Raw genomic sequence first — 13,449 nt, forward strand, 5'->3', positions numbered from 1 at the left:
GGAATGGTTAAATGGTTACCAGTAGGGGGCGCAAGTTTGGGGCCAGTTTCCAGCAGTCGGAGGTTTTGCCGGTGAGGGAATGAAAGTGATTTGCCGGGTGGGCTCCAGGTTAAATTGGTAATGAGAGAACACAGAGCACAGGAAGGTTTTGTTCATCGACCTCTGGATTCTGGGACAAGCGACGTTTTCTGAACTGACCTCCTTTCAGGATCCATTTCGTAACAGAGGGAAGAAAAGATTTCAAATGTGACCTTGCTGTTGTGTATTTGTGGAATAGAATGCCGGTGTTTTTCTGTTGATTTCTGCAGAGCACAGACTAGAATCCCGCTCAGAACAACGCCCGTGTTCCACACACATCCACCACACCCACCCTCAGTAACACAACCCACAATGGCCCGCGTACACCGCCACAACACCAGGTGGAAACCCATTGTCACGCACACAGACAGAGAGAAGCACCGGCAAAGACGGCAAACCAAATGGTGGCGCTGAAACTTACAGCCTCATGCAACCCCACCGTATGCAAACACACACACACACACACACACACACACACACACACACACACACACACACACACAAAGGCTCCCCACCCACACACACACAGGACACACACACACACACACACACACACACACACAAAGGAGACACATACACATACACACAGGACACACACAAGAGACACACACAGAGAACACACACGCAAAATGAGAACGCACTTCCAAACAATTTTGACACACATACACAGCTGCACATAGACAGACACATACTCCACGAATTCACACACAGTTGCTAATGCAAACACATAAAGTCGGCACGCTGGTACACATAAACACGCATAAAGAAACACGCATATGCATTACAAACATTCAAACAAATAAATAAACGGGAGGATACAGAGTGAGACATGGAGTAAGTCATCCCTCTAATATAAGAGGGGTTGGAAGAATCAAAGTGCCACGTTGAAACAGTAACAGACATTTGTGACAGAATTCAAGCCAATCAATACAAAGAGAACACTCAAAGGGTGTCGGAGTCTGACAGAGAGCAAAATAAAGAGGGAAAATAACAGTTCAATGCGCTTAAGAATAGAGGAACATTATATCTGTACCTGTCAGTCTCTGGTACAGTATGAGAGTGTGGGGTTCAATCTGTACCTGTCAGTCTCAAGTACAGTGTGAGAGTGTGAGGTTCATTCTGTACCTGTCAGTCTCTGGTACAGTATGAGAGTATGGGGTTCGTTCTGTTCTTGTCAGTCTCAGGTACAGTGTGAGAGTTTGGGTTCATTCTGTACCTGTCAGTCTCAGGTACAGTGTGAGCGTGTGGTATTCTAAAAGTAATGTAATGTCTTTATGTCTTGTATTCTACTACCGCCGGAAAACAACTAATTTCACGACATATGTCAGTGAGAATAAACCTATTTCTGACTCTGATTCTGATTCATTTTGTACATGTCAGTCCCTTGTAAAATGTGTTACGGACTAGGTTACTATTGGGGAATGTCCCTTTAAGATAGAGTTGCGTGTGTGTGTGTGTGTGTGTGTGTGTGTGTGTGTGTGTGTGTGTGTGTGTGTGTGTGGGTGTGTGTGTGTGTGTGTGTGTGTGTGTGTGTTTTGTGATGACTCTACAGAAGATAAGGACGTAATGACGTTGGTGGAGCAGACATTCGGGGTCAGTCAGAGGAGAAGAGAGAGACAGAGACAGAGACAGAGACAGAGACAGAGACGGAGACAGAGACAGAGACAGAAACAGAGACAGAGAGAAAGAGACCACCCTGCTCGTCTCTATCGATGGATGGAAAACAATAACTGTGTCTGTCACTACAATCCACGTATGGATTTTTGGAATAATCCGGTGGAGTCCACTTTGTCGTTAACCTGTAGAGGGAGACAGGTACGTGTGTTGACGGCCACGATTCGAGAGCCTTTCGGGGTGGCAGATATTTGGAACAGAGGAATGGAGATCATCGGTGATTGAGGTGTTGTATGGGTTCTATCGTGGAATATTTGGATTTCATAATATCTCTATTTTCTCTTGTCACGAACCAGCAACAAAAGAAACACTTTGAGCATGATTCAGTGTTAAAAACTATTTTATTAATCACTACTTACGATGATACGAAAAATAGAAGTAAAAATGTTAGTATGTTAGAATTCAAAAATGTTAAACCTTGAACGTTAACCCCAAAAACTAAACTCTTCGTGTGTGTGTGGCAAAGTCCCAAACTCCAAGTTCGGGAATGGTTCTTAAAGATCAGTTCCGCAAACCATAAGGTGAAACATGAGCAAGGTCTTCTTCAACAACCACAGTTGTCTGAAGATAAGACGTAGACGTAAAGAAACATAGAGAGAGTAAATACGAAATCCAAATGTTCCACCATGAAACCCAAACGACACTTCAGTGTTTACTCGGTAGTGACTTCCTCACCCCGAAAAGCATCCGAATCGTGGTCGTCCACACACAAATACCTGTTTCCTTCTACAGGTCAGCAACAAAGTGAACCACCGGATTACTTCCAACTTCCATACATGGATTTCAGTGGCAGACACAGTTATTGTTTCTCATCCATCGATAGAGAATACTAACAGGCTTGTGTCTCTCTCCCTTCTCTCTCCCTTCTCTCTTCTTCTTCTGCTTCTTCAACAACGTCATTACGTCCTTTTTCTTCTATTGACGTAAGCACGCCCCACACACACATATACACACACACTATATCTTAAAGGACATTCACTGAGTCCATAACACCTCCCACCTAAAAATAATTTTTCCCAAGAAAAATTTAACCGCGAATACAGTTAGTAATGTTAAGAATTATCCTGCTACACAATTACAGAATAACAGATTAGTACAGATACATGTTTCCCATTTAACATCGGGAAAGACATTCAGCAATCACATTATCTTTACCTTTAATGTGAGTTATCATGAGATCAAACTCTTGGAAAATTAAACTCCAGTTTGAAGTAGAATGTCTTATAATATCATTTTCCAATATGTGTTTTATCTCCTGATCAACAAGTTTACTTTTTTCCACATTCATTCGATATGGGTGTTGGTTGATTGGTTTTGCATCCCCAACATCAACATCATGGGTAATTATCGATGTTCTGTTTGGAACATCTGGGAATATATTTTTAAATTTTAAAATTAATTCTCTCATCTGTTGTTTTTGTGAAACTTGTAAATGGTCCAACTTTGTTTCAAGGTTCTCCAGGATATTTTGGTTTTTTAGTTTCGATGGAACAATATTTGGTCTAAATTGGCCTTCCTCAACATCAACATCAGGCATTCTAGAAACAACCTTCACATCACCCACCAAGGCCACAACTGAATCCTTCTCATAATAAGGCTTCTAGCATATTTACATGACAGAGTTGTGTTTTCTTGCGTCTATCTGGTGTTTTGATTATATATGTTAAATCAGTCACTCGAGATTGAATAACATAGGGTCCAGAAAAACGAGATTGCAATGGATTATTTTGGCTAGCGAAAATTACCAACACCTTTTGCCCCACTGCAAATGTCCTAAGCCGAGCACGTCTATAAAAATATGTCTTCATTCTTATCTGGCTTGTTTTCAAATTCTCTCTCGCTAGCTGGCAGATTCTCTCCAACCGAGTTTTAAATTTTTGGACATAGTCCAACAGACTCAAGTGCACTTCTTCATTAACCCATTGCTCTCTTAACAACTCCAAAAGGTCCTCTCACCCTATGTTCAAATACAAGCTCAAACGGTCTAAATCCTATTGACTCTTGGATTGAATCTCTAATGGAAAACAAAAGTAAATGAATACCTTCTTCCCAATCCTTTGTGTTTTCAAAGCAATAAGTCTTCAGCATATTTTTGAGAGTAGAATGAAATCTCTACAGAGCTCCTTGAGATTCTGGGTGATATGCAGATGATACAATCTGCTTTGCTCCCAGCTCATAGACTAGTTGTTGAAAACCATTTGACATAAAATTACTACCTTGATCAGATTGGATTTCTTTTGGGTAAACCAAACAAGGTAAAAAATTTTAAAAGAGAAATGAAACCGTCTTGGCCTTAATATTTCTAAGGGGTATTGCCTCTGGAAATCTAGAAGTGGCACACATGATGGTTAACAAATACTGATTTCCAGTCTTAGGCTTTGGTAATGGGCCAACACAGTCCACAATCACCTTCGAAAAGGGTTCACCAAAAGCAGGAATTGGTTTCAACGGAGCCACAGGGGGTTTTTGAATGGGTTTACCTACCATCTGACATGTATGACAGGTTCGACAAAACATCACCACATCTTTTCACAAACCAGGCCAATAGAATTGTTTCAAGATCTTCCCTACAGTTTTATTCACACCAAAATGACCACCCAAAGCCATACTATGGGCCAGGTTTAAAATCTCATCCCTATAAACTTTTGGAACAACAAGCTGATGAATAACTTCCCATTCCTTATCAACAGGAACATGAGGAGGTCTCCATTTCCTCATTAACTCTCCATTTTTGACATAATATCCAATTGGCACTTTTTCAATCTCCTCACATGAGAGTGCTTTTTCTTTCAATTCTGTCAACTCAGGGTCCTTTGTCTGTTTCACCATAAACTAATTCCTCGACAAAGACAAATCTTTAAATTCAGGCTCACTATAAGGATGTTGATACTCCAGTGAAGACAGAAAAGTCTCAGATAAGGCATCATAATTTTCTTCCTGTTTAGGACCGTCACAAGGAACCACATCAGACTGCACTGGACTGTCTGTCTTGGCTAATTCTCTAGCTCTAGCTCGAGTCACCGCACATGATGGATAAACATCTGGATCATTCTCAGACTCATCAATCCTTGGTTTGGTTGTTAACCGTACCACAGGAACAATTTCTCCATCTGCAAGGTCATTTCCCAATAACAAAGAAACTCCTTCCACTGGTAACCTAGGTCTTATCCCTATCTCGACAGGTCCTTCTACGAATTTTGACTTTAAAATCACCCTGTGTAAAGCGACAGATATGGTGTCATCTGTAACGCCTCGCACTAGATTTACCTCACCAGTGTCACTTTCTTCACCAAACTTTAAAACACTGTCCAGCAAGAGAGATTGACAAGCCCCAGTATCTCTAAGAATTTTCACTAGCACCTGGGGTGACTTATCATTCAGTGAAACAAACCCTCTGATACATAAGAACGGAATTCCTTTCTCACCTCCTCCAACTTTTCCGCTTTTACCTCTTGCAAGGACTGATCTTTAACAGCATCTCCTAAACCTTTTTGATTTTTATTTGCCTGAAAGCAAGCATTGGGCACAGCTTCCTTCGTTTTCTTCAAAAGGGCACAATTAGATATCACATGGCCAGGTTTCTTACAGTAATAACAAGTCCGCTCAACAGGTTTCTCCACTTTCCTTTCCTTTCCTTTTTGATTACCTCCCAATTTAATCTCCGGTTTACCTGGATTGTCCTTGTAACTCTTTTGAAAGGTTTTAGGTTGTCCCCATTTGGATTTATGGGTTAAAGCATAATCATCTGCCAACTTAGCAGTTTCTTGTAAAGTTTCCACTGCTTTTTCATTTAACTATGTTGTTAATTCAGCTGGAACACATCTTTTAAAGTCTTCCACTAATATTAATTCTTTCAATTTATCAAAATCCCCATCTACATTTTTAGCCATGTACTATCGTTCAAAACATATTCTATGTCTATTGGCAAATTCCATATGTCTAATCTGCAGATTCCCTCAAGTCTCTAAATTTTTGTCTATAAGCTTCAGGTACCAATTCATAGACCTTCAACACAGCTTGTTTTACCTTGGTATAATCAGCTGAATCCTCAACAGACAAAGCAGAATAAGTTTTTTGAGCTTTACTTTTAATTACACTCTGTAACATAAGAGCCCATCCTTCCTTTGGCCAGTTTGAACTCACAGCAACCTTTTCAAAATGTTGGAAATACTGATCAACCTGATCTTCCTCAAAAGGAGGGACTAATCGAACCCTTCCGCTGGCTGAAAAACCATAATCAGAATCAGATTCCACACTCTTTAGCATCATTTGTAAATCATGCTGCCTCTATTTCTCCTTCTCCTCACTATCCAGCTCCATCCTGTTCAATTCCATCTGCTTCATTGCTAGATCAGCCTCTATATTCATCCGAGTTATCTCTCGTTCAGCCTCTAATTTCCTTTGCTCTCGTTCAGCCTCTATCTTTGCCAGCTGCACCTGTGCCTCAGAAATTGCTATTTCACTGCCAGGAAGCTGTTTTAACACTTCCTTCTCAAACACCTTCTTTTCCACATAATGGCCAGCTATCAGTCTCTGAATATCTGCCTTTCTCGTAGACTGCTTTACTTCTGTAAGGTTTAGCTTTGTAGCAATCTTTATCAGATCATCCTTTTTCGCCACCTCAAATCCCTTTTGGGTTGGTGACTCCAAAAATGCCTTAATATCCATTGCTGCTGGTTTCCACACACGCACACAAGCCAATTAAAAAGAATTTATCAGACCTCCATCAACAATCTTTGGATTGAATCCCGAACGAATCTCGTCAATCTGGGGAACGATCCCAGACGACACTCGTTAATCTTTGGGTTGGATCCCGGACGATCCCCCAATTTTGTCACGAACCAGCAACAAAAGAAACACACTGAGCATGATTCAGTTTTAAAAACTATTTTATTAATTACTACTTATGATAATACGTAAAATAAAAGTAAAAATATTAGTATGTTAGAATTCAAAAATGTTAAACTTTGAACGTTAACCCCGAAAACTAAACTCTTCGTGTGTGTGTGGCAAGTTTGGGAATGGTTCTTAAAGTTCAGTTCCGCAAACCATAAGGTGAAACATGAGCAAGGGCTTCTTCAACAACCACCGTTGTCTGAAGATAAGACGTAGACGTAAAGAAACATAGAGAGAGTAAATACGAAATCCAAATGTTCCACGATGGAACCCAAACGACACTTCAGTGTTTACTCGGTAGTGACTTCCTCACCTCGAAAAGCATCCGAATCGTGGTCGTCCACACACAAATACCTGTTTCCTTCTACAGATCAGCAACAAAGTGAACTCCACCGGATTACTTCCAATTTCCATACATGGATTTCTGTGGCAGACACAGTTATTGTTTCTCATCCATCGATACAGAAAACTAGCAGGCTTGTGTCTCTGTCCCTTCTCTCTCTCTTCTTCTTCTTCTGCTTCTTCAACAACGTCATTATGTCCTTTATCTTCTATTGACGTAAGCACGCCCCCCCCCCCAACACACACACTCTCTCTATATGAAAGGGACATTCACTGAGTCCGTAACACTTCGTAAGTTTTGTCTTCAGTCAATGGTGATTTTGAAGAAGCCTTTGCTCACGTTTCAACTTACGGCTTGCTGACCTGAACTTTGAGAACTATTCCTGGGCTTGGAGTTTGGGAATTTGCCACTCACACGCTTCGAGTTTAGTCTTTGGGGTTAATGTTTAAGATGTACCATTTTTATTTCTAACAATTTTACTTTTATTTTTCTTATTCTCATGAGTAGTTATTGATAAAATAGTTTTTCACACTTGTACATGACTCGGTGTGTTTCTTTTGTTGCTCGTTCGTAACAAATGTGAGAGTGTGCACTTCGTTCTGAACCAGTCAGTCTCTGGTACATTGTAAGAGTGTGGGGTTCATTCTGTACCTGTCAGTCTCTGGAATAGTTTGACAGCGTGGGGTTCATAGAATTTCTTGCTTCTGGCATAATTCCATAATTCTAGCATTGACTCGCTATGTACAAATATCTACATTTCTTTCTCAAACTACATTTTGCACAGCTATAATTAGCTACCTCTGGCTGTTTCTAAAATTCATTATGCACAGTGTCAGTTGAATAATGTTGGTTATGCTTGAGCAGTACATCGAGTGTCACAGAGTCACGCAGCTCAGATACAGGCCGTTCGGCTCATAATGTCCATGCAGGCCATTAGTTATCCATCTGCACTAATCCCATTGATAAACACTCAATCTGTAACCTTCGATGCCTTGGCCATTCTCCTTCTCGTATGGTTAAATGTTCAATGTTTGACAGCGTTCAGATTCGATCCTCATTCCGTGTGAATGAAAATATCCAGCAGATCCATTCTGAACATTTTACTCAGAACCTACCCCTTGTTGTCGGATTTTTCACCCACTATAAAGGGTAAGATGTCCCGACTACCCACACTATCGCTGCCCCAATATGTATCAGAGCATAATTTATTCATCGAATGCTGCGCTATTGATAGATAATGTAGCTTCCAGCCTGGCACCGTGTGAGAGTGTTGGACAGGTCTGCAATGAACTGACTGTGTATTGTTCTGGCCAGCACTCTGTGTGGTTGTGAGTCGGAATGTGAGGGCGGCTCTGGCTCCAACAGAACTGAAGCTCAGCATATCGAGGTTAATTCATGAAAACATATCGAATCCTTGGGTGTATTTGAAGGGCAGAAGTGGATCGAAATTTCCCACATGTGGGAAGATCTATAACTGGTCAAGACCATTTAAAACATACGGTCACTCAATGGGGTGATATCCTCAGTCGTTCCAGAGTCTGTGGAATTGAGCGATCCACTATTTTCTGTTTTATATTGCCCGTAGCTTCCGATTCAAACCATTGATGCTGATTATGAAAAGTCGGCTCCCAGCACTGGTCTCTGGTCACCGCCTCGCGACCCGGGAATGGACCATTTAATCCCACTTCCTTCAGGGTGTGTCTGTGGCACAATCGGTCAGCGCGTTCGGCTGTTAACCGAAAGGTTGGTGGTTCGAGCCCACCCAGGGACGCTGGCGATACGGCAGCTTTTGCTGTGTGTGTCCTTGTCAGCTAGGTAACACGGAGCTGTCCAGAGGCGGGTGCTCCCTGCAGCTGTCTCACTGGGCTCAGTGGGAGCCCTCCCTGCGGGGTCTCAAGCCCGGGACCCCCGATGTCCCACTTACCTATTACCTGAACATACGAGTTTCATAAAGCAACGTCCTTGGAACTCATCCGACTGTGTTTTGAGCTTCAGGGCTTGTCGCGACTGATGTGGTATCATTATTTGTCATTGAACCTGTGATAATTGATTTTGAATCTGAACCGATCCGATGACAGGTCAGAGACCTGAAACGTTAACTTGAAATTTCTCCCCACCGACCTGCTGAGTGTTTCCACCGTTCCCTGTTGTTTTTATTTGAAGCTGACCTGCGGCGTTATGTATTGTGGAAATATTCCCTTCATTCTCCGCTTTCCCAACGTTTCTTAAACAAATATAAACCACCTGAAATCGAAAACTCGAGCCAGGACTTACATTTGCCTTAAGATATACAATACCATGATGGGTGCGCCGCGGAACAGCACTGCCCTTCTCCTCACCCGCGCTGTCTCTCCCCTCACCCCTGAGAAACGGACAGAATATTTGCAGATACACGTCATCGAAGGGGCCACGTCCTTTGAACTAACCGACTTGCCTTGTCTAATGGCGAAAATGCTGCCAATTCCATTTGCTTTTGGCATGTCGTTGATCGTTCAGATTGAGTTTAAATGAATTCTGCCCTCAGAGGTTATGACGGGGTGTGGGGAGAGAGTGGAACAGGGGATTGAACTTGGATTATCAAAAATGATCGCACTGAATAGTGGAGCAGGTTTCAAGGGCCTAATGACTTGTGCCAGCTGCTATTCTCTGTGTTTAAATGTCTCTGTTCTGTGCTCAGCGGTATAGACACGGGAGTTTACTTCTGAAGCTGCTCACTTGTGTCGGGGATGTAAACTCAGTGGGAGAGCACATGTTTCGCATGTTTGAGGTCCCGGGTTCAATCCCCGGCATCTCCACGCTGGTGACCGTGAATTTTGAACAGTGGGAGAAAATTCTCAGAGAAATCCAATTTGGACTGTGAAATCCCAAGCGGCTTAGAGCGGACAGGGAGAAATCACCTCCAATATTGCACACACACGTTATGCCTCATTCTCTCACAATCTGAACAAAGCACTGTCACCGGTAGTTTTACCAGACTGTCGCCTGCATGGAAGACGCTCACTTGGCCTTGGAACGTTACCGATACCACAAACGACAGCATTGCAGACAGTGGGTCAAATAAATAATGTAACACTCGTTGCTGATATGTCGGGAACCAGGTGTCTGACTGGGTCGTAGCAAAGAGCGCTCAGAGATAATAACCGGTTGTGACAGAAAGTTAGAAACATGCAGAGAAAGGGAAATGTGTAAGAAAGAAAGAAGGAATAAGTCAGAAGAGAAAGAGATCAGCAAGGGAAAGGATATGATGTAGGGGCAGAAAATGGCAAACAAAAAGAACGAAGGGGATAAGCAACATCCACAACAAAGCAACATAACAAGACGTTTCCCCAACAGCAGTGTGGCGCAGCGCCAGCGCGCTGGGCCCATAACCCAGAGGTCGATGGATCGAAACCGTCCTCTGCTATTTGTCTTCGTGTTGACAACGGTTCTCCAACAGCGCATTTTACAGCGGAGGGGGGGGGGGGGATCTGAATTCACTAACGCAAACACACAGTACACTGGGGACAGATCAGGGATAAAAATGAGCACGTTCCCGTGGAGCACAGGACATGACAGGACAAAGGAGTGGGTGCTGGAGACATTCACTAGCGTGTTGTCTGGAATGGAGCGCTTCAGTTATGGGGGAAAACCTGATGGACTGTGTTCATGACCCTTGGAGTATGGAGGCTTCGCGGGTGTACAAAATTATGGGAGAGGTAGAAGGTAACTTTCGCCCGTACGTAGCAGAGTCTAAAACTAGAGGGTAACCGAGGAACAACCACGAAGGGGGTGGTTGGATTCAGCCCGGGAAAACAGCCTTACGATTCCCGTCACTCCCCAGCCAGGTAAGTAAACTGGACCCTGCGGCGCCCCGCTGCTCCCCATCTGTCACTGTCTTCTGCCGTCGTGTTGCTCTGGGAATTATTGCAACAATTAAATCCCGGTAAAGAGATTGTTGCATTTGAGGTACGGACCTACAATAATAAAAATAAAAGAAATTCCGCACCTGATCTCTTTGCAAAGTCAACAGTTCAGTTTCACAAAGGGACAGAGTGAGCTGCTGGCTCTTCAGCACGGACGGAAATCTGACATTTATTTGACCAGATCAATAGGACCGAGAAGGCAATGGGACTTCAGGATTGGATAAAATGACCCACCCAGGTGTAGGTGAAAACATCACGAAGTGCAAAATACCCCAGGGGGGAAATAAAATGTTCCTCGCGTCAGCTCCGTCTGCAGGTCAGACGTTTTCCGCTGTTCGCTACATTAAAGTTTGACACAAAGAACATCCTGGAGAAAAAGAGAGACAAGGCGGAGGAGACACAGAGGAAGATAAACCGAATGTCCGACAGAAGGACCGCGGAAACTGAGGGTCCAATAAATAATGTTAAACACGTTCATTACTGAAATGTCGGGAAAGTGTATCCGAATGGGACGGAGCACAGCAAGCACAGGCTAAGTAACCGGGTGGGCAGGAGGTAAGGAACAAAGAAAGGAAGACAAGAGACGGGAAGAGAGACAGAAGGAAAATAGGTCGGGAAAGAAAGAGAAGTCAGCGAGGGAAACGATATGATGTCGGTAAAGAAAATGACAAAGAAAGATGAAGGAAGGGAATGAGCGACATTCACAACACACAAGGTGAGACAATGCTGAATCAACAGCAGAGTGGCGCAGCGGGAGCGTGCTGGGTCCATAACCCAGAAGTCGATCGATCGAAACCGGCTTCTGGCATTCCTTTAAACAATTCACTGCCCACCAATTTGCCGCAATTCAATGCAAGATTGATTGAAACTTCTTTCACACATACGCACCGTAAATTTGTGCAAGGAAATGGGGTATCCGGTCATCTAAAAAATGGGGATATTCCCGGTGACCACAGGGATAATCAGCAGAATGTTGTCTGAGGTGGAGCGTTTCAGTAACGAGCAGAGACTGGATCGACTGGGGTTGTTTGCCATGGAGCGTAGGAGGGTGACGCGGACCTCGGAGAGTTATCTCACATTATCAGAGGCGTTGATAACAGGAAACGGTCCCCCGTTGCAGGGGAGTCTAAAACGAGAGAGCATCAGAGGAAGAACTTCCTCACGAAGAGGGTGGCTGGAACCTAGAACCCACCCCGTGGGTGGGTGCTGGAAGCAGGGACTCTCGCGTGGTTTGACAGGTATGCAGACGAGCCCTTGAGTCGCCAGGGCACTGAAGGCAAAAGACTAACTGCTGGGAAGTAAGATTAGTCTAGATTAGTACTTGATGGTTAGCACGGACATGATGGACCGAAGGTACGTGAGCAAATGAGAGAACGCTTGTCTCTTGCTTTTCGTGTCTGTTGAAAAAATATTTTTTCCAGGAATTTACTGTAATACTTTCTGATCGAGGAGCAGATCGGTGGTTGGATCTGGTTGCCAATATGTGCAAATATTCGCGCATTCTGGGTAATTTTACACAACAGAAATTACGATTTTCTCCCTATTAACTCGATCAGAAAAGATGAAAGGAGATTATTATTATAACATATTCCATTCCTTCTCGGGCCTGTGAATAGCCGAGGAAAGGAGCGAGACCAACCGTATGTTAAAGGTGTTTTGTTGTGGATGGATAGCTGCGCAGCGGGAGGTGAGAGGCAAGGCTATACTTTTAAGGATGATTTTTATCGTCTGTGACTAGAGAAATTTTGCACTGAAAGGTTCGGTCTCAGCAACCAGGAAGAGGAGCTGTGGCGTTTTTTCCCTGAGCGCGAAGTTGTCCACAAGCTTTGTTTTATCCGATGGTTTGCGGGCATTGATGACCTTTCCCTTCTCTCACTGCGAGAGTTGTGGAGGGAAGAAACGCTGTCTGAGTGGTTGATCTTTATTTTGTGGGGAAAAAAGAAAGGTGATAAATTTTGATGTCGTGTTTTATTTATGTTCTATATAACTCTAATTATTTGCGTGGAGAGGGTCGTTCCTGGATCTATTTGGTGCGGTGTGCCCTCAGGGGTGCTGTATTTGGCGCAGGGGTTACCTGGTTACTTACGTAGTAGGGGAGAGACTGAGATCAGCAAGGCGGTACTCGCAGGACGGATTCGTGCTGGATCGTGGCAGATCTCTGCAGACAACAGCATTGAAGGGAAGATATCGAGGACTCTTCGCCATCAAGCAGCCGCCTGATGAGAGCTTAACCACCTGACACAGAGGAGGATCCTAACGCTGATTGGGAAACCAGTCTAACTCCTCTGTTCAGCAACCACATCAGGATGGCGGCAGCGACGAGCACCTCGGGAGGAGGGATCCGAAATACCATCAGAGTGAAGGTGAAGGACCTCAGCGATGGGAACCATTGCACAAGGGACCTCGTCATCAGGAAAGTCTTGCTGGATACGTGCAAGTTTAAAGCTAAGGACATCTACTGCCTCCAGGGCTTCTCAGGTAACGGATACTTCGACGTTGCCTTCAAGCACCCGACAGGATGGCAGAAGCTGCTGCAGGACTTTCGGGAGAAGGGGA

General features: G+C 43.7%; 2 non-coding genes across 2 annotated transcripts; both read left to right on the top strand.

Moving 5' to 3' along the window:
- The first annotated feature begins 8,688 nt into the window (after positions 1–8,688).
- trnan-guu (transfer RNA asparagine (anticodon GUU)) lies at positions 8,689–8,762 on the top strand. Its single transcript has one exon. It is a non-coding gene; the product is annotated as a tRNA-Asn (tRNA).
- Positions 8,763–12,589: 3,827 nt separating this feature from the next.
- LOC127587553 (small nucleolar RNA U3) lies at positions 12,590–12,808 on the top strand. Its single transcript, XR_007958792.1, has one exon. It is a non-coding gene; the product is annotated as a small nucleolar RNA U3 (small nucleolar RNA).
- The last annotated feature ends 641 nt before the right edge of the window (positions 12,809–13,449 follow it).

This window comes from Pristis pectinata, chromosome 40, assembly GCF_009764475.1.
Source record: "Pristis pectinata isolate sPriPec2 chromosome 40, sPriPec2.1.pri, whole genome shotgun sequence".
Taxonomy (NCBI): Eukaryota; Metazoa; Chordata; class Chondrichthyes; order Rhinopristiformes; family Pristidae; genus Pristis; species Pristis pectinata.